The 22,178-nt window shown below is 39.9% G+C and overlaps 1 pseudogene; it reads right to left on the bottom strand.

The window, feature by feature from the left end:
* Positions 1-20,970: 20,970 nt before the first annotated feature.
* On the bottom strand, positions 20,971-21,411 carry LOC105063689 (large ribosomal subunit protein uL15-like; annotated as a pseudogene).
* Positions 21,412-22,178: the final 767 nt, after the last annotated feature.

The raw sequence follows: 22,178 nt of genomic DNA, 5'->3' as shown, positions 1-22,178 counted from the left end.
CCTAGAGTGAACAACTCATTCTAGTTCGTCTGGAACTTGGACTTTCCTGGGTTTAGCGCTGAAAGTCTTGTGTCCCAGAACTTCAGTCCTAGGCAAACCATCATAGTTGGTCCCCTGATATTTCCTGCCCTGGGCCTTGGTAGGACAGAGGATGAGGAAGGAGTAGTCATCACATAAATAGAGTCCAATTTCAGAATCACACTGGACCGATGGGGCAATGAAACTTCAGGTTCACCCAGGCCTCTGTCTACTGCAGAAATAACAGGTCAACCTACTGGCCCCACAGATGGAAACTGAATCAGGGGTTAAACGGAACCTCTCCAGCATCAGCTTTTCTCGATACAAACATGAACACTGTGAATGCCCAGCATAATCTCTTGAGGTCCCTCAGCTGAGAATTCAGGAATTTCTGAGTTCCAAACATCAAACTGTCCTTCCTTAGATAATCTCAGCTTCAGTTAACAACAGGTGAGAAACTCTAGCTGCGGGGAGCTGGGGTGGCCCAGGCGGTCCTCTCTGAGTCCACCATCTCGGGAAGAACGGGCCACTGCGCTCGCTAAAGCTAGAGCCCTTGGGAGGTGGAAAAAGGCCCTGCTGAAAGGCAGCCAAATCCTCCTGCATAATTGATGCCTGCGGCCGGCCGGCCGAGCCCTGCTGACCTGCTGTGGTACTTCCCTGGTGCTGGTGCATCCCCACTGCCCACTGGCTCTTAGCTGCAGCTTCTGGCGAGCTCTTGCGTATTGGAAATGACAGACTTCTCAGCTGCAGGCGTGCCAGGGGCCCTGTACTTAGCTTCAGCTTTTTGTTATTCTGTTAGTCCTTGAGGCCTCAATGCAGGGGTCAGAGAATAAGGAATAGACAGGGAGCCTCATAATTACTTAAATCTACGGAAACTCCAGAATAAGAAATTTAGGTTTCTAACAACAACACCAAAAATGGCCAAAGTGTATTCTGTTTGATCTGTTCTCTCACCAAATTCAAGTCTGTGTGTGGAATTGGCAGCATACATTCTCCTGGCAGGGGGGCCTTTCACAGCAACAAGGGTCCTCCATAAGACTTTCTGATTTCAGGGAAAGGGGATTCCTTAACCATATTTAGTTCCTAAGTATGCTTCTTATATTCCAAGTTAGTTAAGGAATTTCCTGATACAGGTTTAACTGAGAACCTACTATGTGCAATTGTGGTATAATAAAAAATAGATGTTTAGTTTTTAGCTTAAATTCCTGGCACAGAGTTCCCAAACCCCTTGGAATTTCCTGAGTGATAGGAGCATCTCCTGTTACTTATAAACAGCCCCTTTTCACTATACCTGAATTTTTGCTAATGAAGTGACTCAGCGTGGGGCCCCTAGGTAGCTTCAAGATGGAGGTTGGTCACCAGAAAGACCAAACCTTCAGCCCCACTCTCTGACCTCCAGGGAGGGGAGGGGCTTGGAGTTGACTTACAAAAACAAGGGGACCCAGGGAGCTTCCAGGCTGGTGAACACACTGATGTTCTGGGAGGGCTATGAGCACAGAGAGGACACAAGAAACTCCACGCACCCTCCCAACCCCCAGCTCATACTTCGCCATATATATTTCTTCCATGTGGCTGTTCTTAAGTCGTCTCCCTTATAATGAACTGGTAAATAGTGTTTTCCTGAATTCTATGAGTCATTCTAGCCAATTATGGGACCTGAGGAGGGTGGTGGTTGTGGGAACTCTCAGATTTGCAGTTAGCCAGGTAGAGGTGTGGGTAGCCAGGGCACCTCATTTTGCCTGTTGTCTGAGGTGGAGGCAGACCTGCGGGACACTAACTCTGGAAGTTCGTGTCAGAACTGAGTGACGTTGCTGGTGTTGGAGAACTGGAACATGGTGTGAAAAACTCCCACAGCTTTGGTGTCCAAAGCAGCATCAGAAAACATACTCAGCAATGAACATACCAAGCACCAAGGAGGAGACACAAATGTAATAGATGGTCATTCAGAGGTTGCAATCAATCAGGGGTTGAGATGCACATGAAAAAATGCACAATTCCAAATCATTTTGGTAAGTGGCCAACAAGTGAATGGCTGTATCCCATTAGGCTTTGATTTGACCTTGAAGTACCTTTCAACTCCAATATAATTTCAATTTATATATATTCTAAGGTGCACAGACTGTAGATTTTATAAGAGAAGAACAAGGAGCAAGCAATGGCTCCTACCTCCACGTGGCCTCAGAGACTCTTGGTTTCAGACTCTGCTTCTGGAAAGGTCTGCCACCTTGACCAGCATGGCGGCTGGCACAGCAAGAGAGCTGGGTGTTAGCTATTGCTAGCTCATAGAGCACTGGAATCCCCGTGCCGAAATGAAGGTGAGGTTGGCAAACTTTCTAAGAGGCTTCCTTGAGCCACACACTCAGGACACAGCACTCAGCAGCTTCCTCCCTGACATTTTATGGTTTGTTTTTATTTTTTTCCAAGTAGGAGGTACACAACAGAGGCTCCTCCTGTAGCTGGGAAAAGACTTTTTAATATTTCTTGGATAGATGTAGTAATGATTACACTTAGTGAAGGAAGTCAGACAGAGAAAGACAAACATATGATTATCACTTATATGTGAACCCCTCCCCAATGACAAAAATGGACTTATTTACAAAACAGAAACAGACTCACAGACATAGAAAACAAACATGGTTACCAAAGGAGAAAGTGGAGTCAGGTGAGAGATAAAATAGGAGTTTGGGATTAGCAGATAAAAACTATTATATATAAACTAGATAAAAACAAGCTTGTATGTTTAGCACAGGAAACTATATTCAATAGCTTGTAATAACCTATAATGAAAAAAATATGAAAAAGAATATATATGTATAACTGAATCACTACGCTGTACATCAGAAACTAACACAACATTGACTATACTTCAATAAAAAAAAATTTCAGGGGAGGGTCTGGCTCAGTGGTAGAGCGCATGCTTAGAATACACGAGGTCCTGGGTTCAATCCCCAGCACCTTCACTAAAAATAAATAAATAAACCTGATTACACCCCCCAAAAAAACCATTACTTGCTTGATTCTGAATTCCCACCTCCCCCAAGTACATTTGTGGCTTTAAAAGTGCTAAAAAGCAGGAGGAGACACTGAGAATTCTGAGTAGGTGGCACAGTCACCTGTGCACCCAGGGGTGATGTGAAGACCTCTCGAAAGGCCTCCTGGCCAGAAGTACCTCCCTATCGCCTGTGGGACCTGGCGGCATTTCAGTCCTCAGAAGCCCCTGAGAGTGATAACAGCTTAGAATCCTAGAATCGCTGAGGTAGAAGGGAGCTGGGGGATGATTTAGCCCATCTCCTCACTTCACAGTTCAGCAGAGGAGTTGATTTGTCTGGGGTCTTGTACCCAGGACAGCGGCCACGCTGGGATATTTCTATGTATTGCCAAGACTTGTTCAGCAATATTAGGCTACCTGCTTAATCCACAAGCAGAGAATCATTCGCTAACTACAGACATGACCCTTGGGGGGATGTCTCTAAGGAAGCATAGCCTAAAGGGACCAATGTGTCAGGAAGAAGGAGGAGGGCCCAAGAAGCTCTAGGAACACCAGCCACAGTTCTTGTATCTCCCCGGGAAACATGGAAGGAGGCAGGGCAGCACCGCCCTGATCCCAGCTCTCCTGCCTGGGGCAGGTGTAGTGAGAAACTGACTGCGTTGCTCTGGAGGTTTGCCTCATCTGCTCAGCTGTCATAGCAAAGCAGCACAGACTGGGTGGCTTGAACCACAGATATTTACTTTCTCCCCATTCTGAAGGCTGCATGTCCAAGAATAACGTGTTGGAAAATTTGGCTTCTGGTGAGGTCTCTCTTCCTGGTTTGCCGGCGATGTAAGGAGGGAGAGAGGAAGGGAGAAAGAGAAAGATCTACCTACCTATCTCTGGTGTCTCTTCCTCTTCTTATAAGGACATCATCAGTCATACTGGATCAGGGTCCCACCCACTTGACCTCATTTAACCTTATTTACCTCCTTAAAGGCCCTGTCTCCAAATACAGTCAAAATGAGGGTTGGGGCTTCAACTTATGAATTTTGAGAGTACACAGTTTGGTCCCTAGCAAGGTTGTCATTTACCCTGGGGAGGAGCTCAAGGTATTAGTAAGCTGTTTATCTTGGCTGTGATGAGACTTTTTGCAAGAACTGAATTTGCCATTCTGAGCATTTCTACTTTCAGCTGACAGGTTCTGCAGCTTCATGGGACACAAAATATTATGCATACCCCCCAGGAAGACCCTCCACCCCCCTGCCCTCTGGTGAGCCAGGTGCTCCTCTTCTCTGCCCCCACACCCCTGTGGGTAGAGCTCATCCTTGCATTCCTGCTGTAGCTCTACAACAGCCCGTTTGTCCATCTCCTCCACTAAATGGTGAATTTCTAGAGGGCGGGGGCTATGTCTCATCTCATTCATGTATCCATCCCCAGGATCCTGCTCATGGCCCGTAACCCATCAGATATTTGATCAATGTTTGGGAGTGGAACAGAATGGCCTCCTAAAGCTGTTGATAGCGAAGCAGATATACCATGGAGCTAACGAAGCTTAAGTAACAGGACCCATTTGCATGAGGACGTGTCCAGCAATTTTGAAGTCACGATTTGGTATTTTTTTTCCCTTAAAGAGATTCTCTCCCTCTCCCCCCAAAAAAATCTATATAAATTCTGGCTCCATAAAACCTGGGTATGCCCCTGGGTTGCTGGGGTTTGGCTCTCAGCTATATTTAATATTTCCTCCCTACCCTGTTTGAGGGAAGCACCTCAAATATATAGCATTATTTTTTAATTAAAAATTTTTTATACAATTTTTAGAAGTTACACTCCATTTACAATTATTACAAAATATCAGTTCTATAAAAATATCAGTTCTATCCCCTGTGTTGTACAATACAGCCTTGTAGCCAGTAGTTTGCACCTCCCACTCCCCCATTGGGGGCAATATTTTGCCTCCCCGCTCTCTCCCCACTGGTAACCACTAGTTCGTTCTCTATAACTGTGAGTCTGCTGAGCCATCTTTTGACCAAAGGAAATGAGAATACTCAGGCTCTGTGCTGGGCATCATGGAATACACTGACTTCCAAAAATCATTAATTAAAGACAAAATCATATGCCCAAATGTGATTCCAGAATACCTTTCTTCCAATCAACGATTACTCATAGTCTTTACAAAAAGGGGAAGTGTGGCCAGATGGGGCAGCCCTCGCACCCTGTGCTCCCTTGCGAGCTTAGACGTTTGTTGGGACACTCAGCTTCAGAGGGCAATAGTCGTTTGTTCTTCATACCCGCTCAACTGAAAGTCCAACCAACCTGACCTCTCACTCCTGTCTCACATTAGCCCACTTCTCTCTGCCTCCACTGTGATTGACTTGGTCTCTTGGCAGGTTATTGCAAGCAGCACTAACTGGTCTTCCTCCTTCCGCCTCTGTCCTCTCCAATTCATCCTTCACACGGTGGCCAGAGAGATTTTTTTCAACAATTCCAAGCTGATCACATAGCTCTAATGCTCCAATCGCTCTGTAGCTCCTGGTTATACTCAAGATAAAGCTCAGATTCTGGGGCAGTATACACAAAGCTCTCAGGGCCTGGCTGCTGTTTCCCTTCCCTTACTGTCTACCCCACTCCTCGCTGGCATTTCAGGACTCATCACATTGAGTTACTTGTAATTCCTCGAAGGTGCCAAGCTCTCTCCGCCATCTGGGCTTTGGCCTGAGTGTTCCCCTCTGCCTAGAGGCGTCCCTTCTTCTTTGCCCTGACTCATCCCTTCCACTTTTGGTTTGGATTAGTCCTATCCAACAGAAATATTCCATGAGCCACATATTTATTTAATTATAAATTTTCTAGTAGCTGTGAGCACTACAGCACTATGCTAATATCTTACACACTGCAAAGGCAAAGGTGGAATATAGTTCTACCAAAGCAATAAAGTTGTGTTTAATGGAAAACTACTTCTCACTGCTTCAGCTTTTCGATTTAAATTCATTACAACTACAAGTTCAGGTCCTCAGTCATAGTAGTCACATTTCAAGTGCTTAATAACCCCATGTGGCTAGCGGCCACCGCATTGGACAGCACAGGTTTAGACATCACTTTCTCGGACATGTCCAGTTTGCATTGGGTGCCCTCCCATATGTTACAACAGCAGTCTTTGCTTAAGTCAATAGGAGTGCTTCTCATACTGTGATATAGATGTCTGCTTACTTGTCTCTGTTTTTCATTAGACTCTAACTTTCTCAACATTAGAACTTCATCTTAAAAATCTTTGTCTTTTCAGCACCCAACAATCCTGGCTAAGATAGCTGCTCAATATGTTTGAATCAGGTTGAACAGCAGCAATCTTCTCTGGGCCTTCAAGACGCTACAGAATCTGCTGCCTGATTCGCTCTTGTGCTGCATCTCCATCCACCCTCCCCTCTTTCACTCTGCGGCAGCCGCACTGGCTCCTTGCCATTTCTTGGATGCTTTATGGATGTGCGAACCTCAGGCCCTCAGCTCTCTGTTCTCTGTGCCTGGAAAGCCATTCCCTGGAGAGCTGTTGACTTTGCTTCCTCCATCACTGCATGTAGGTACCTCTTTAAAGCTGCCTCCTTCTGCCAGTCATTTTCTAACCCCTTAACTTTATTTTTTACTTTTTTTTTGGGGGGGGAGGTAATTAGGTTTTATTTATTTATCTATTTATTTTTAATGAAGGTACTGAGGATTGAACCCAGGACCTCGTGCATGCTAAGCATGTATTCCACCAGAGCCATGCCCTCCCCCCGCTTTATTTTTTATCATGGTGCCCATCACCACTTGACTCTCCCTACTAGAGTTTGTTGATTATTATTTACTTACAATTGATTATATTTATTTATATTACTTTCTTATGACTGTTAATTACTACTAGAATACAAGTTTTATGGGAGTAGGCACTTTTCTGTGATGTTCAGTGCTGTCTTTCCAGAAACTAGAACAATCCCTGGCACCTAATGGATGCTCATTAAATATTTATGGATGGCAAGGTTAAACTATCTTTCACAGAGGAGCTTAGGGAAAGGGAAAAGACAATAAGGCACTCAGAAGCAGAGTTCCAGAAATTTCTGTATTTCCTCTACTTCAAATTTTAAAATGTCCAAATGGCTTGGAAAGTTCTTCAATGGCTTTTCTCTGGCTTAAGGTGCAAAAATTTTGTTGCAGGAGAAAAAGGATATTCGGGAGTTTGACGAGGTAAGGGCTTCATGAGTAATTCCAGTTCTTTGCCCTCAGCCCCCACCCAGAACCAGAGGACTCCTGGTCCTCTAAAGGCAGAAGGGTTGGATGGGTGGAATGTGGCTGTTGGAAGCTTCCATGGCAGTTGGTCAGGGAAATCACCAGTTGGACTGATGGCGAGGACTCCAGCAGGTTACTTGGAACAGAAAGGGACCAGGTAAGAAAGGTCCTGGGAAAAACAGTTAGGCTGATGCTGGCCTGCCCGAGTCCTGAGTGGCAGTGAGGCAGAGCAGAAAATGTGAGAGCTAGAGGCAAAGCTCTTGGTCTCAGTCTGCACACTGACCACTTTTGGACATGACTTGGTGACGTAGGGGCAAGCTACTCTCAATCAATGCTTTGTCCTCACTTGTAACACAGAGATAATTTGTATTTCACAGGATTGTTGTGACGATGACATGACATGATAGATATGAAAGTGCTCTGTCAGCTGTGAAGTATTTGAGAAAGATGAGTTTTTAGCACTGAAGTCATTTTCCCATGAGTTTTCTTGTCTGTTCACTCTACACAATCATTGAATTTACCAGTTGTATACAACTCAGGGCTCTTGTAAACTTTTATTTTGTTATAAAACTCAGCCCTTTCCTCCTGAATGTCCCTCAGGGTTCAGAAAAAAAAAATCAGTCTGTCTTGGAGAAGCACTATAATTTTGTGACTTAAAGAGAAAAATTTGGGCATTTCACCAAATACTGTTTTCCATTGATCTCATATGTGAATTTCTATATCCCCAGATAGACTGTAAACTGCTTGGTGGAGAGCACAGACTTCAGAATCATTTACTCCTGGGTTTAAATCTTGACTTTGCTACATACTTGCTGTGTAGAACTTTGGGTAAGGTTACTTGATATCTTAAAGCATCTGTCTTCTCATCTACAATATTGACATAATAATATCATTGGAAAGTGTTGTTAGAATTGAAAGAGATAATACATCCAGTTCTCAACCCAGTGCCTAGTACATAGTTAGAGCCTAATTAATACCTTCTGAACAATAGTTGCCAGCAGAACACTCTGCACATCATACTAGAATTGGGTTTTCCCCAAATATTTGAGAATTGGAATTGAAGCAAAGAAAACAAACAATAAATCAAGGTCAGTTTTGGTTTCAATCTTCCAGCCTATCAACAGACACTGAAAAGGTTATGGCTTTCTGACCTAGGCAGAGACTTAAGCAGTAATATAAAAGCAATTTATTTTCTTGTGTTGACAACTGATAACTCTGACTTGAAATATGGCAGGGGGCTTGAGCAGAGGAAAAGGATATTGGCAATGTTAGTAGTGAGATGTTGATAGGATGGTGGTGGGATATAGACAGCATATTTTCAGGGATATTTTCCAGTTTCAAATCATCTGCCCCATTTCCAAACCATATGTCTTGATTTTTGTTCAGAAATTTTAATGGACACAACTGTAGATGTATTATTGTACATCAACAAAATGATTAGCATCATGTTTATTTGTTTAATTATTTGTTCAATTTATCCCTATAATCGACAGCTTTTAAACTACTGAGCTCTGTACTAGGTTTTAAGGTCAAAGACGTGGCACAGATCTTGACCTCATGTTCTGTAATTAAAAAAATAAAGTATTCATTTTTAGGTAGAATTATTTTTTCATCACAGCCTTTGAAGGACATTAGTCTTCTGTATTCTGGTTTCCACTCTGGTGTTGAGAAATCAGTTGTCAATCTAAATATCATTCCTCGATAGGTGATATCTTTTCGCTTTGACAGGTCTTAACATGTTCTCTTTGTTAATCTGTGATTTTACTCCAATGTATCTAGACATGTATTTATTTTATTAGGGATTCACTGTGATTTCTTAAGTTGAACATATGTGTTTTTACCAGTTCTGGAAAATTATCAACCATGATCATTTTTCAAGTTTTAAAAAAATTGTCATAAAATATACAAGAAAAATCTACCATATTAACCACCTTTAAGTGTACAATTCAGCAGCATTAATTACATTCACATTGTTGTACAACCATCACCACCATCTGTCACCAGAACATTTTTTATCTTCCAAAACTTTAATTCTGTACTCATTAAACACTAACTCTCCCTTACCCCAGCCCCTGGTAATCACCATTCTGCTTTCTGCCTCTGTGAATTTGACTACCCTAGGTACCTTATGTAGCTGGAATCAAACGGTATTTGTCCTTCCATGACTGTCTTATTTCACTCAGCATGATTTCCTCAAGGTTCATTTGTATTGTAGTATGTGCCTTTCCTTTTTAAGACTGAATAAGAGAGAAAAAAAATGTGACAATGAATATATATATGTTCATGTATAACTGAAAAATTTTGCTTTACACTGGAATTTGACACAACATTGTAAAATGATTATAACTCAACACAAAATGTTAAAAAAAAGACTGAATAACACAATATTTCATTGCGTTGTCTCTACCACATTTTGTTTATCCATTCATCCAGGTTAGGTTGTATTTCCGTCTTTGGGTTATTGTGAATAATGCTGCTATGAACATGGGTGTTCCAATATTTGTCTGAGTCCTTGCTTTCAGTCCTCCTGGCTATATAACCAGAAGTGGAATTGCTGTATCATGTGATAACTCCATTTTAAATCTTTTGAGGAACTGCCGTACTATTTTCCATAGTGGCTGTGCCATATTACATTCTTATCAGCAAGGTACAAAGGTTCCAGTTTCTCCACATCCTCATGAACATTGTTATTTCCTGTTTGGTTTGGCTTTCTGTTTTGATAGTAGCCTTCCTAATGGGTGTGAAGTGGTATCTTACTGTCGTTTTGATTTGGATTTCCCTAATAATTAATGATGTTGAGCATCTCCTTATGTGCTTATCAATTATTTGTATATCTTTGGAGAAATGTCGATTCTATTCAAGTCCTCTGTCTATTTTTTACTTTTGTTGTCATTGTTGTTGAGTTGTAGGAACTCCATCTATTCTAGATATTAATTTCTTATATTAGATATATGATTTGCAAATATTTTCTCCCATTCCATGAGTTGCCTTTTCACTCTGTTAATAGCATCCTTTGATGCACAACAGTTTTAAATTTTGGCATAGTCTAAATTATTTATTTACGTTTGTTACCAATTTATTTATTTACTTACTTTTGGTGTCATATCTAATCTAATGACACAAAAGTTCTTCCTTATGTTTTCTTCTATGAGTTTTATATGTTTAGCTCTTCCATTTAGTATTTTTATCCATTTAAAATTAGTTTTTGTATACAGTATAACGCTTCAGTTTTTTTGCATGTGAACATCTAGTTTTTCCCAATGCTATTTGTTGAAAAGACCATTGTCTCTTTAAACATTGCCTCTTTTTTCATTCGTGGTCTCTCTTTCGGAAACTCAGATATAGATTTCTCACATCATCCTCCATGTTTCTTAATCTTAATTAATAAAAAAAAATTAAATTTATTTATGAGGAGGTACTGAGGATTGAACCTAGGACCTTATGCATGCCAAGCATGCATTTTACCACTTGAGCTATACCCTCCCCCCAGTTTCCATTATCTTTGTAATATTAATTCTGTTTAATTTCCTCAGCTTTGTTTTTCAACTTACTAGTTGTTCTTCTGGGTCAGTCTACTATTTAACCTGCCCACTGAGTTTTAAATTCAATTATTATATTTTCTTAATCTCTAGAAGATCTGTTTGGTTCTTTTCCAAATATGTCTTAATGTTTTTGACAGACTCTTATTCTTTGCCCATACTTTCAATTATTCTCATACTTTTAAAGTATGTTATACATACTCATTTAATATTTTGCAACCATTAATACTTGTATTAAAATCTTGGCTGGTGATTTTTTTCCCCTGTATATTTCTCCTGTCTCTCACTTAGGGAATTTTGTGTACTCGTGTATCTTGTGATTTTTGATTGTGAGCTAACATTCCTTGGAACTTTGTGGGAATTCTTAGAGACCTGAGTGGTGAGAATTTGTGTTTGCTTTTACCAGAGGCTAGGGTACTACCAATCTGGGTCCACATTGAACTAAATTTTTGATTTGGATTTTTTTTCAGAACATGAAGAAAATCTGAATTCAGGCTCCAAACTTATCTGAGATCTCACATGTGCTTAAAAATTCACAAAGCTGACTTTTGACCCTGTACCAAATGCTATGACTGATCTATTAATTGTTTTATTTTACTACATTCCTTTGACGGGTATATATGTGTCTCTTTTAACTAGTTAGTATACTATAGTCCTTTGCAACTCTTGAATAAATGTTTGGGTCTCTCATGATACTCTTGAACTTACTTAGACTTGAGACTTAACTGTGCTGCCTCCAAGTGGCCATTAAAACAAATGCTCTAGAGAAACCGACTCACAGACAGGAATACAAACTTATGGTTAAGTGGGGGAGTGGGAAGGAGAGTTGAGGGATAAATTGGGAGTTCAGGATTTTCAGATACTAACTACTATATAAAATGAACTTAAAAACCAAGGTCCTTCTGTACTATAGCACAGGGAACTATATTCAATATCTTGTAATGGCCTATAATGAAAAAGAATATGAAAAGGAATATATATGTGTATACGTATAATTGAATCACTATGCTGTACACCAGAAATTAACACAACTTTGTAAACTGACTATTCTTAAATTAAAAAAACAAAATGAAAATTAAAAAAAATGAACATGAAAAATGCTCTAGATTACTGTGAATCAGCAAATGCTCTAGAACAGCTCCCTGCTTTAGCATTCACTCTCCACTTCAGATTTGTGCTGTGGTTTCATCTTTGACCTTTGAATATTTCTTTTATTTTCTTGCCAAACAGAAGATGTCTGTTATATTTTATCTGATGGTTTTGAGAGATTTATAGTAGAAAGGTTTTTCAGATATGAAATCCTCTGTAGTATCACATACCTCCACGGGTTCTCATAGTTCTAAATTCTGTCATGTTTTTAACTTGATCTTTGGTGTGTGTTTTGTTAATTTTATTATGTTTGTGTACGGTGTTTTATTTTAATTCTTATAATAGGTCTGTGAAATAGGTATTATTATCATCATTCCAGGTATTATTAACATCATTCTTACTTTAAAGAAGAAGAATCCGAGACATAGAAAAATTAAGTAATATGCCCAAGGTCACACAGCCAATAAGTAGTAGGTATTTGAATCTGGGAATTGTGGCTTCAGTGCACCTGCCCTTAATCACTGCAATCAATCATATTCAGTTTCTTTTTTTGTACCCAGCACTCTTTCTTCCTGCTTACAATCAGAATGAGGAGGCAATGAATCCCCATATGGAACTATTAAAAAAAATGTAAGAAAATGTATACTCAAATTCTGTGGTATGTGTACAGGTTCTTAAGTACTATCCATGTTTCCAGAAAGGGCAATCAATGAAGAAGTTTCCTGCCAGTTTTAGACTTGAACTAGGTTTTGAGAAATGGATTAGAAAAGACTTAAGTAGGAGAAAAGGGAATGAGGAAGAAATTCGAAAAGTTGGGGTAGAGATATGCACCCAATGTCAGAAGAAGCAATGAGCATGATAATATATGTTTGAAAACCCTGGCCCAAGAAGCAGAAGATCTTCTTAAAGAAGAAATGGGCAATTCGGCTGGACAGGTATGAGGAGCCTGAAAGTCAGATAAAGAAATTTATATGTAAGAGGTAGAACTTAAGTTTATGGGAGACACCTTTGTACTAGCGTGCTAGATGAAAATTATTAAAAACCATGATGGGTCTGATATTTTACTCTACCTGCAAGCAAAAAAGGTAGCTTGTTGCATGGATGCTGGCAGAAGACACAAAGCTCCTGAGTCAGAGACAAAGGACTTCATTATTTGTGGCACAGGAAGAAGCATGAGTTTCAGTTTCCCATCTGCTCTCCTTGCTCCTGGAGTCCCACAGAAGGGATGCAGAGTGAATGCTGTATATGCCAGGGGTTTGTATCACAGCTGAGGAACCCCAAGCCTGAGGAGCTCCAATCTTTTATAATGGGCTACAAGAACACTTTCCTGACTTTTGCCCAGAGGGAGACACTATGTTTATTATACTAAACAATAAACAAACCTGTTCCCTACCTTAGAGGAAGACAGTCCAAAAATAAAACCACTTGTGCCTCTGCTTGCAAGATGGGAAGCAACATGAGAAACCCATGACAAACTGTTGCCCAAAAGAAGGAATCTGAAAAACAGCAGTCTGAGTATGAAATATTTGTGACATTTTATGTAATCTCCATGAAAGCGGGGAGTTTTACCTGGTGCTATGGATTGAATGTTGGTGTCTCCTCCAAATTCATAAGCTGAAATTTTAATCCCCCGTGTGATGATATTTTGCAAGGTAATTAGGTCATGAGAGTAGAGTCCTCGTGAATGGATTAGTGTCCTTACAAGACGAGACACCCGAGAGATGATCTATCTGCCGTGTGAAAGTGTACCAAGAAGAAGGCCATCTGAAAACCAGGACAGAGGCCTTCAGCAGACACCAACTCTGCTGACACCTTGACCTTGGTCTTCCCAGCCTCCAGAACTGTGAGAACTCAATGTTTCTTATTTATGCCACCCCATCTACGATAATGGGTTAGAGCAACCCAGGCTGAGACACCTGCTGTCAGTCTTGTTCACTGTAATAGTCCTACAGATAAGTGTGTAACAGGCCATCGATAAACATCTGTGGAGTGCATTTAGTGTGTAACTGTTTTTTAATGTTTATCACATGCCAGGCCTGGCACTAACCACTTGGCAAGTGTTAACTCATTTAATCCTCATCACAATAGGCACTTTTATTACCCCATTTCACAGATGGTAAACTTGAGGCACAGAAAGTCTTAATTAACTTACTCCAGGTCATACATGTACAAAGTGATAGAGCTGGGATTCAAACACCAACATGTGATTCCAGAATCTGTGCTTTTAGTTAGTATAATGCCTGCCTGGTGGTGGTGGTGATTGGGAAAAACAGGTAAGAGGGAGTTTTAAAGTAAGACTAGGCTGGCTTTGGTGATTTCCTGGATATAGGGAATGAATAAAAAGGGATGGGTTTTAATCTTAGTGGCAATGGTGGAATAGAATACCTCAAAAGTCCACCACTCTATAAAAGCAACTAAAAATCTGGCAAAAACTGTCAGAATAAACTTTTTTCAGAATTCAGGAGACCAACCAGGTGCTTGAAGCAATTCAAGGAGCATGTATTCTAGGAAAACAGCTGGATCTTGGTAAGAACAACAAGCTTTGTGGCATTTTAACTTGCCATAGTCCCACCTCCAGCTCCCCAGCTCAGTTGTGGCTTTGAAAATTACAGTCTGCATTCTTGTGCCCGTACCAGAGGGAGTGGGATAAATGTCACTTGGAAATATTTGTCTTTGGTTTGTGTCTGGTGGCTCCTGAGAAGACCAGCTCAAAAGGTCTGTTTTATCTCAATGCAGAGCTAGTAAAAGAGCAACAAAATTGTAAACCTTTATCTAGATTTACAAAAAAAAAAAAATAGGGAGAAGGCTCAAATGATTAAAATCAGGAATGAAAGCAGGCACCTTACCACTGGCTTCAGAGAAATGAAAAGAATTATAAGAGAATACTATGAACAACTGTATGCCAACAGATCAGATAACCTAGATGAAGTGGACAAATTTCTCGAAACATGTTAACTGCCAAAACTGACTGAAGAGGAAATGGGAAAGCTGAACAGATCTACAAAAAGTAAAGAGATTGAGTCAATAATTTAAAAAAAACAAAACAACTTCCAACAAAGAAAAACCTGGTACTAGATGACTTCACTGGTGAATTCTACCAAGTTCTCAAAGAATTAACACCAGTCCTACAGAAACACTCCCCAAAAATAAAGAGCAGCAAATACTTCCTAACTTGTTCAAGAAGACAGTATAACTGATTTCAAAGTCAGACAAAGACATCAGAAGAAAAGGAAACTATAGGTCAATATCCCTTATAAACATAGATGTAAAAATTCTCGATAAAATACTAGCAAACTGAACTCAGCAGCATATAAAAAATATACATCATGACCAAGTAGGATTTATCCCAGAGATGATAGTTTTCATATACAAAAATCAATCAATGTAATAAAAAACATATGATCATTTTAATAGACACAGAAAAAGCATTTGACAAAATCCAACATTCTTTCAAGATAAAAACACTTAACAAAACCAGAAATAGAAAGAAAATTCCTTAATCTGATAAAAGGTACTTATCGAAAATCCACAGCTAACATCAGACTTAATGGTGAAAGGCTGAAATTTTTCCCCTTAAAATAAAAAATAGGACAAAAATGACCACTCTCACCATGTCCACTCAACACTCTATTGGGAGTTCTAACTAGGGCAATTAGGCAAGAAAAGACTAGAAGGAATTGAATTTGGAAAGAAAGAAGTAAAGCTATCTTTACTCACAGATGACATGATCTGGGTCCAATTTAAATATAAAAAGCCCGTTAGGTTTTCTTTAGAACACACACACATGCACACACACATACTATTAGAGCTAGGAAGGAGTTCAGTAAAGCTGAAGGATACCAGATTAATATATAAAAATTAGCTGTATTCTTATACACTAGCAATAAACAATCCAAAAATTAAATTAAGAAAACAATTTCAATTACCACATCATCAAAAAGAATAAAAACTTAAGAATCAATTATTGTTAAGATGGCGTTATTCCACTTCAAACTCAGTCTGACTATTAGCAAAAAGGAAACTAAGAAAACTACAGCAAAACAAAGCAAACAAAAAAACAGAAAATAAGTGTTGGTGAAGATGTAAAGAAATGGGATCCCTTGTGCACTGCTGATGGCAATGTAAAATTGTGCAGCAGCTACGGGAAACAGTGTGGTGGTTCCTTAAAAAATTAAAAATTGAATTATTATATGATCAGTATAATTCCACTTCTGAGTGTAGAGCCAAAAGAATTGAAAGTAGGGACTCAGATATTTGTATACCCACAGTCATAGCATTATTCACAATAGACCAAAAGTGGAAGCAACTCAAGTGCTCAGAGACAGATAAATGGATAAGTAACATATGGTATACACATATCATAGAATATTGAATGTATACATGTCTTAAAAAAGAAAGAAATTCTGATACATGCTGGAACATGAATGAATTTTGAGGACAGTATGCTCAGTGAGATAAAGGAGTCATGAAAGTACAAATACTGTATGATTTCACTTACATGAGGTACCTGGAACAGTCAAATTCATAGAGACTGAAAGTAGAATGGTGGTTGCCAGTGACTGAAGGGAGAGAGGAATGGGGAATTATTGTTTAGTGGATATGATGTTTCAGTTTTAGAAGATGAAAATAGTTCTAGAGATAGTGGTGATGGTTGCAGAACAATGTGAATAAACAAGATGTGGTATATTTATATAATGGAATATTACTCAGTCATAAAAAGGAATGAGGCACTGATACATGCTACAATATGGATGAACCTTGAAGACATTATGCTAAGTAAAAGAATTCTGATACTAAAAGTTACATGTTCTATCATTCTATTTATAGAAATGTTAAGAATAGTCAAATCCATAGATACAGAATGCAGACTAGTTGTTTATGGGGGTGGTGCAGAGAGGAGGGAATTGAGAAGTATGGGGTTTCTTTTTCGGGAGATGGAAGTGTTCTGGGATTAGTGGTGACAGTTGGACAACATCACGAAGATACTGAAAATTACTGAACTGTAAACTTTAAAATTGGTAAAATGATAACTTTTATGTTATGTGTATTTGATCTCAATTTTTTAAAAAGGAATGAATCAAAGATGCACGAATCCCCATCAGGTTTCAAGTCTGGGTAATTAAGAGAATAATCTCATTGACAGAGATGAGTAAGTTACAAAGGAAGCCTCAGTTTTGAAGACAAATGGCAAATATGACTTTAAACACGCTGGCTTCAAACTGAAAACTCAACTTTTGTTTGGAAATTGTGACCTCTGATAGATGTCTAATGAGAGTTCAAGGCCAGAAATTAGATTTGGGAATCTTCAGCATAGAGTACAGTAGATATTGGAAGGATGAGGCCTCTCCAAGAAAACGGTCCTTTCCTTGCATATCATAACCTACTCTCTCTTTTTGTGAGAAGGCCCAATGCTGTAAAACAAGCAAAACCCCATCAACTTAAAAAATGGCCCACTCTGATAAACAGCAAAGTCCTACAGTATATAGCACAGGGGACTATATTCAGTATCTTAAACCATAATGAAAAAGAATATGTATGTATATATTTTATGTGTGTGACTGAATCACTATGCTGTACACCAGAAACTAACACAACATTGTAAATCAACTATACTTCAATTGAAAAAAAAAAGGGCTCACTCTGGGTTGGCAAGATGAGTATAGGAATAGGGTAATTCTATTTTTATATCAAGTTTTCCAATTTGCACTAGGGCTATTTCCCTTCTCTTCAAAGTGGGGCCTGGTCTTTCAAAGAGGAAAATTCACTTTTCATCTCCTCAAAGCACTGACACATCAAGAAATGACTATGCTAACATTTTTGGGAACTCTCTCCATTGTGAGTTTTAAGCAGAAGAGTGATGTTACTCAATTATGTTTTCGAGATCACTTGGATTGCTGTCTAGTGACTAGATGGGAGGAAGTATTCACGAGGACCAGACATAAAGTATTTCCCTCCTGGCAGTAAATCTCCTTGGAAATGAAACGCTTCAGTTTTTCTTTCAAAATCAAGTTCTTCTCTGATTGTAGGGTTAAAAATATATGTACATCTGAGTTCACCCAGGGTACTTTAGTTTGATCTTTTTTGATTCATCAGTAAAAATACCCATAAAAACTACATTTCAGAGTTGGGTTACCAAAGAACTCTTAACCTGTGCTGTGTGTGTGTGTGTGTGTGTGTGTGTGTGTGTGTGTTTAGCAGAAAGGATTTCTTTAGAATTGTTCCAGATATTATAACCCAGTGGGGGAAATCTGCAAATAGACTTTTGATTTCGGTTTCTCATCACATTCCAAATTATGTTTTGTGTTTTCTCTTATCAGGAGGAAACCGAGTTTGTGAAGAAGTAGACATACATACACAGCTACGAAGTTACTCATCCGGCATTTCAGCAGATCTCCTAGAACAAGTGAAATAAACAGAAATCTGCAAGTAGTACTTTGGTAAGATATTGTGGGACTCAATACTGTTGAATCAATGCAGGTCTGGCTAGCTCTTCTGTGTGAGTGTTCAGAGAATTTCCTTAGAGAATTAGGAGTTTAAAAGGATGCTCTCAGAGCGGCAAGAGACCAGGAAAATTTTCATTTGTTACTTCATTACCCACGGTTACTGGGGAAAAAAAAAACCACTTATGATAAATTTTGAATCTAGGAACCAATCTGGATGTGGACAAACATGCCCAGTATTGTTAAGTTTGAGTATAAGAGAAATGCTCCCTTCACATTGTAAGTCACAGAGGAAAGGGCACTCAGATGGCTGTGCTGCATGAAGTCTGCATTTCTTTAAATGAAATTTTCCCACTCTTGGGTGACTGGTCCCAAACTTCACTTCTCTCTACACAGCCCTCGACTTCCTCTCTCAGTGACTGTGCCTGGTACTTGATCAAATAAATGGAGGCCACCAGGCAACTTTCTGATGCTCCTGCCTCTCATCCGACGCAGTCCTTTACACTCATGTGGAAGAAAGGAGCTGCTCAGTCACTTCTCCTTTATCTAACCTAAGCATCACGCCTGAGTTAAATGGCTATTTAAAGAAGGGAATGCTAATAGAGTGACTGTGCTCTGGTGACATCGATCTCATAAAAATCCATATCTTGCTTCCCTCTCAAATGTTTCTTTTGAAGGCACTGGCCATCTTCCTGTCTCTTTCAATTTTGACTTGCTAGATTTCTCAAGCTAAGCCAGACCCAGTTTGTCTTGAGACTCTTTCTCCTTGGTCTCTGTGAAGGTATTCTTTCCTTAGGAATTTAGACATCTCAGGCTCCTTTATGGCCCCCCCCCCCTTTCCCTGCCCATCCACCGAATGCTGGGCTCCTCCCAGCTATGCCCTAGCTCACTGCTCTTCTGTCTCCTGCTCCTTCCCCTGGTTAAGTCACTGATTCTCAAGACTATAACTATCGCGTGCCTGTGCATGACCGCACATTTCTCAACTTGAATATTTCATAGGCACCTCAGACTTGGCATGTCCCCAATTGCCTTCTTTACAAAATCATTCCCCCTTTCAGTCTGCCTGCAAATTGCTGATTTCAGTTCTCCCATCACTGTATTATTCAGAATTCTTTTAGGATTCTCATAGAAGACTTCAGATCCCCTATATGAACCTTGAGCTAAGAATGTGAAGTCCCAAGATCATCATTTTCTTTAAGTTCTCTAGCACACCTAGAAGTAACCAATTCATCCTATCAATTTGTTTTGTCACTAAAATATCCTATGATATCAAATACTTGTTCATCCAATGCTTTTTTTTTAAATTGAAGTATAGTCAGTTACAATGTGTCAATTTTTGGTGTACAGCACAATGTCCCAGTCACGCATATACGCACATACATTCGTTTTAATATATCCAAAGCTTTACCGTTTATGGCAGAAGTTGGTAATCTATGCTTCCTGGATCAAATCTATCTTGCTCTCTGTTTCTGTCAATAAAGTTTTATTGGAACACAGCCACGTCCATTCATATACTTATTGTTTGTGGCTGCTTTTAAGTTACAACCACAGACTTGAGTAGTTGTGGCTCAGAAAGCTTAAATATTTACTGTCTGTCCCTTTTCAGAAAACGTGTTCCACCTCTGTTCCATAGGCTTTGATTAAAAGTGTCAATGGGTGATAATCTGTGTAACTGTTTAAATACTGCATGCCGTATAATACCAGGGTGCCCACTTGAAACAGGGCCCTTAATACCTTTAAATCTAATAAAATCAGAGAATCAATTCCAGATAACTGAGAATCAATTCAAAGAACTCATCCTTCAGGTCCTAGACCTCTGGAATTATGTCCAGCACCAAATTCTCTATCAGTCTGAGTTTGATCAGAGAAATAAAACCACTGAAGATTTGTCCTTACACAATTGTGAGATGTAGGTAAATGATCTCAGTGAGACTGTGGTCTCTGTGCCTGACGCTAGAGCGTGAAGTTTACAGGGCAGGCAGTCAGGAAGGGAAGACGGATATAAAACGGAGATGAGGGGCAGGAAGGAGCTGGAACCCGGAACCACCAGCTGGGACCTACAAAGATGGACTGTAACCTGTGTTAGTTCCTCATCACCAACGCCTTCACCCTAGTGGGTGTCTGCAGGAGGAGCTGGCACACTTTGTCATGGTGCTAAATACTTACCTGGCCGAGGAGTCAAAAAAGCTGAAGGAGGATCCAGGACGAGGTAGAGCAACTGCAGAACTGGGTGCTGCTCCACGCCAAGGAGATGAGGCCCCAGATAAGAGACAATGTGCATGAACTGCACTGGTGCCTCCTGCACCAACTGTTTGTGCATCAGAACATACCTTATGGCTTCTGCTTCCCTTCCACCTCTCAAAGCTCATGCAAAATATCTCTTGTGCTCCACCCTAACCAGGAACGTGCAGGGGGGAAGAGAGTTATGGGAAATAGTTATTTTAACCAAATTAACGAATTTTAAAGCTCCACAATCACATTCCCAATTATTAAATTTTTACTTAAACCATTTAAAATTCCAATTAAATTATTATATTACATTTAATTAAATCATTTCAATTTTCTAATTAAATTATAGTTTCTGTTTTTCTGTGTATGTAGTTTTTTTTTTTTTAAATATTAATCACTTGATAACATTTAATAGATCTCCTACCATGTGGCTTCAAGCTACCAGGACACAGGCCCCACCCACACCCTTAATCTCAGCTCTTCTGCTGAAGAATTTGGATTTCACGATGACAGGCTGTTCTGGGAGCTTTCCCTTCCCCAGAACTTTGTAGGATGCCGATGGTACCACGTCAGAGACAGGAGCAGCTCCAGTCTTGTTCTTGGCAGCATTTACCCGTGTCTGCTCTCTGACCAATGTCCACAGTTTATCAAGGCTGACAGTTGGGCAGAAGCTCTGGTTCCTCTTTTAAGTGGTGATCCCTCATACTAACTTTCCCAAAGTGTCCCAGGTGACATTTGTCGAAGTTGATCCTAAGTGATGCATGCCACCAGCATTACCCTGGCCTCCTGGGTGCTTTCGGTGTTTATCGATGTGGTTGTGGTTGTGGCTCACATGGCCCCTAAGTTTCCGGATCTTCCTTAGTCTGGATGGCATGTTGGCATCCAAGACGAAAGAATGGAGTCTTAAATAATGGTACCCTATTCACTAAATTCCTAAAACTGGGTACCTGGATATTTTCCTCTCCATCCTCATCATTGGCTGCTCACCAAATCTTGCTCATTTCAGGTCCTAAATGTTTTTCTGATATATGTGTTCTTCCTTAGCAGTGAATTAGCACTTTCCGGTTCAGGCTTTCCTTATCTTTTGCCTTGTTGCTACCACTACCTAACCAAGCTCCCTACTTCTCATTTTGTCCTGCTGAAAGCCATCTCCTGTCTACAGCTGGCGTGAACGACTGCAAACACAAATTGACCCACATCACGTGTTCTCCCATTCCCTACTCCAGAGTGTATAATTGGTACTGGAGATTGGGAATGTTGCATAAGGCCATGAAGAAGTTTCTTGCTTGCCTGTGTTCCTAGGGTTTTTTGGTGGTAAAATTTAAATAACATAAAACTTACTATTTTAACTATTTAAAGAAGCAGTTCAGTAGCATTGCGTACATTTACACTGTGTGTGAGGAGGGGAGGGCATAGCCCAATGGTAGAGTGCATGCTTAGTATGACCCTGGGGTCCTGGGTTCAATCCCCAGTGCTTCCATTAAAAGATAAATTAATTAAATAAATAAAATAAAACCTAATTACCCCCCCAATAAAAAAGAAAAACATTTACACTGTTGTGAAACTGTTATCTCTATCCATCCCCGAATTTTTTTTTTCATCTTCCCAAACTTAGACTGTCCAACACTAAGTCCCCATTCC

Source organism: Camelus bactrianus, chromosome 9, assembly GCF_048773025.1.
Source record: "Camelus bactrianus isolate YW-2024 breed Bactrian camel chromosome 9, ASM4877302v1, whole genome shotgun sequence".
In the NCBI taxonomy this organism is placed as follows: domain Eukaryota; kingdom Metazoa; phylum Chordata; class Mammalia; order Artiodactyla; family Camelidae; genus Camelus; species Camelus bactrianus.
The sequence above is the reverse complement of the archived record's forward strand: the minus strand, read 5'-3'. Positions and strand labels throughout refer to the sequence as shown.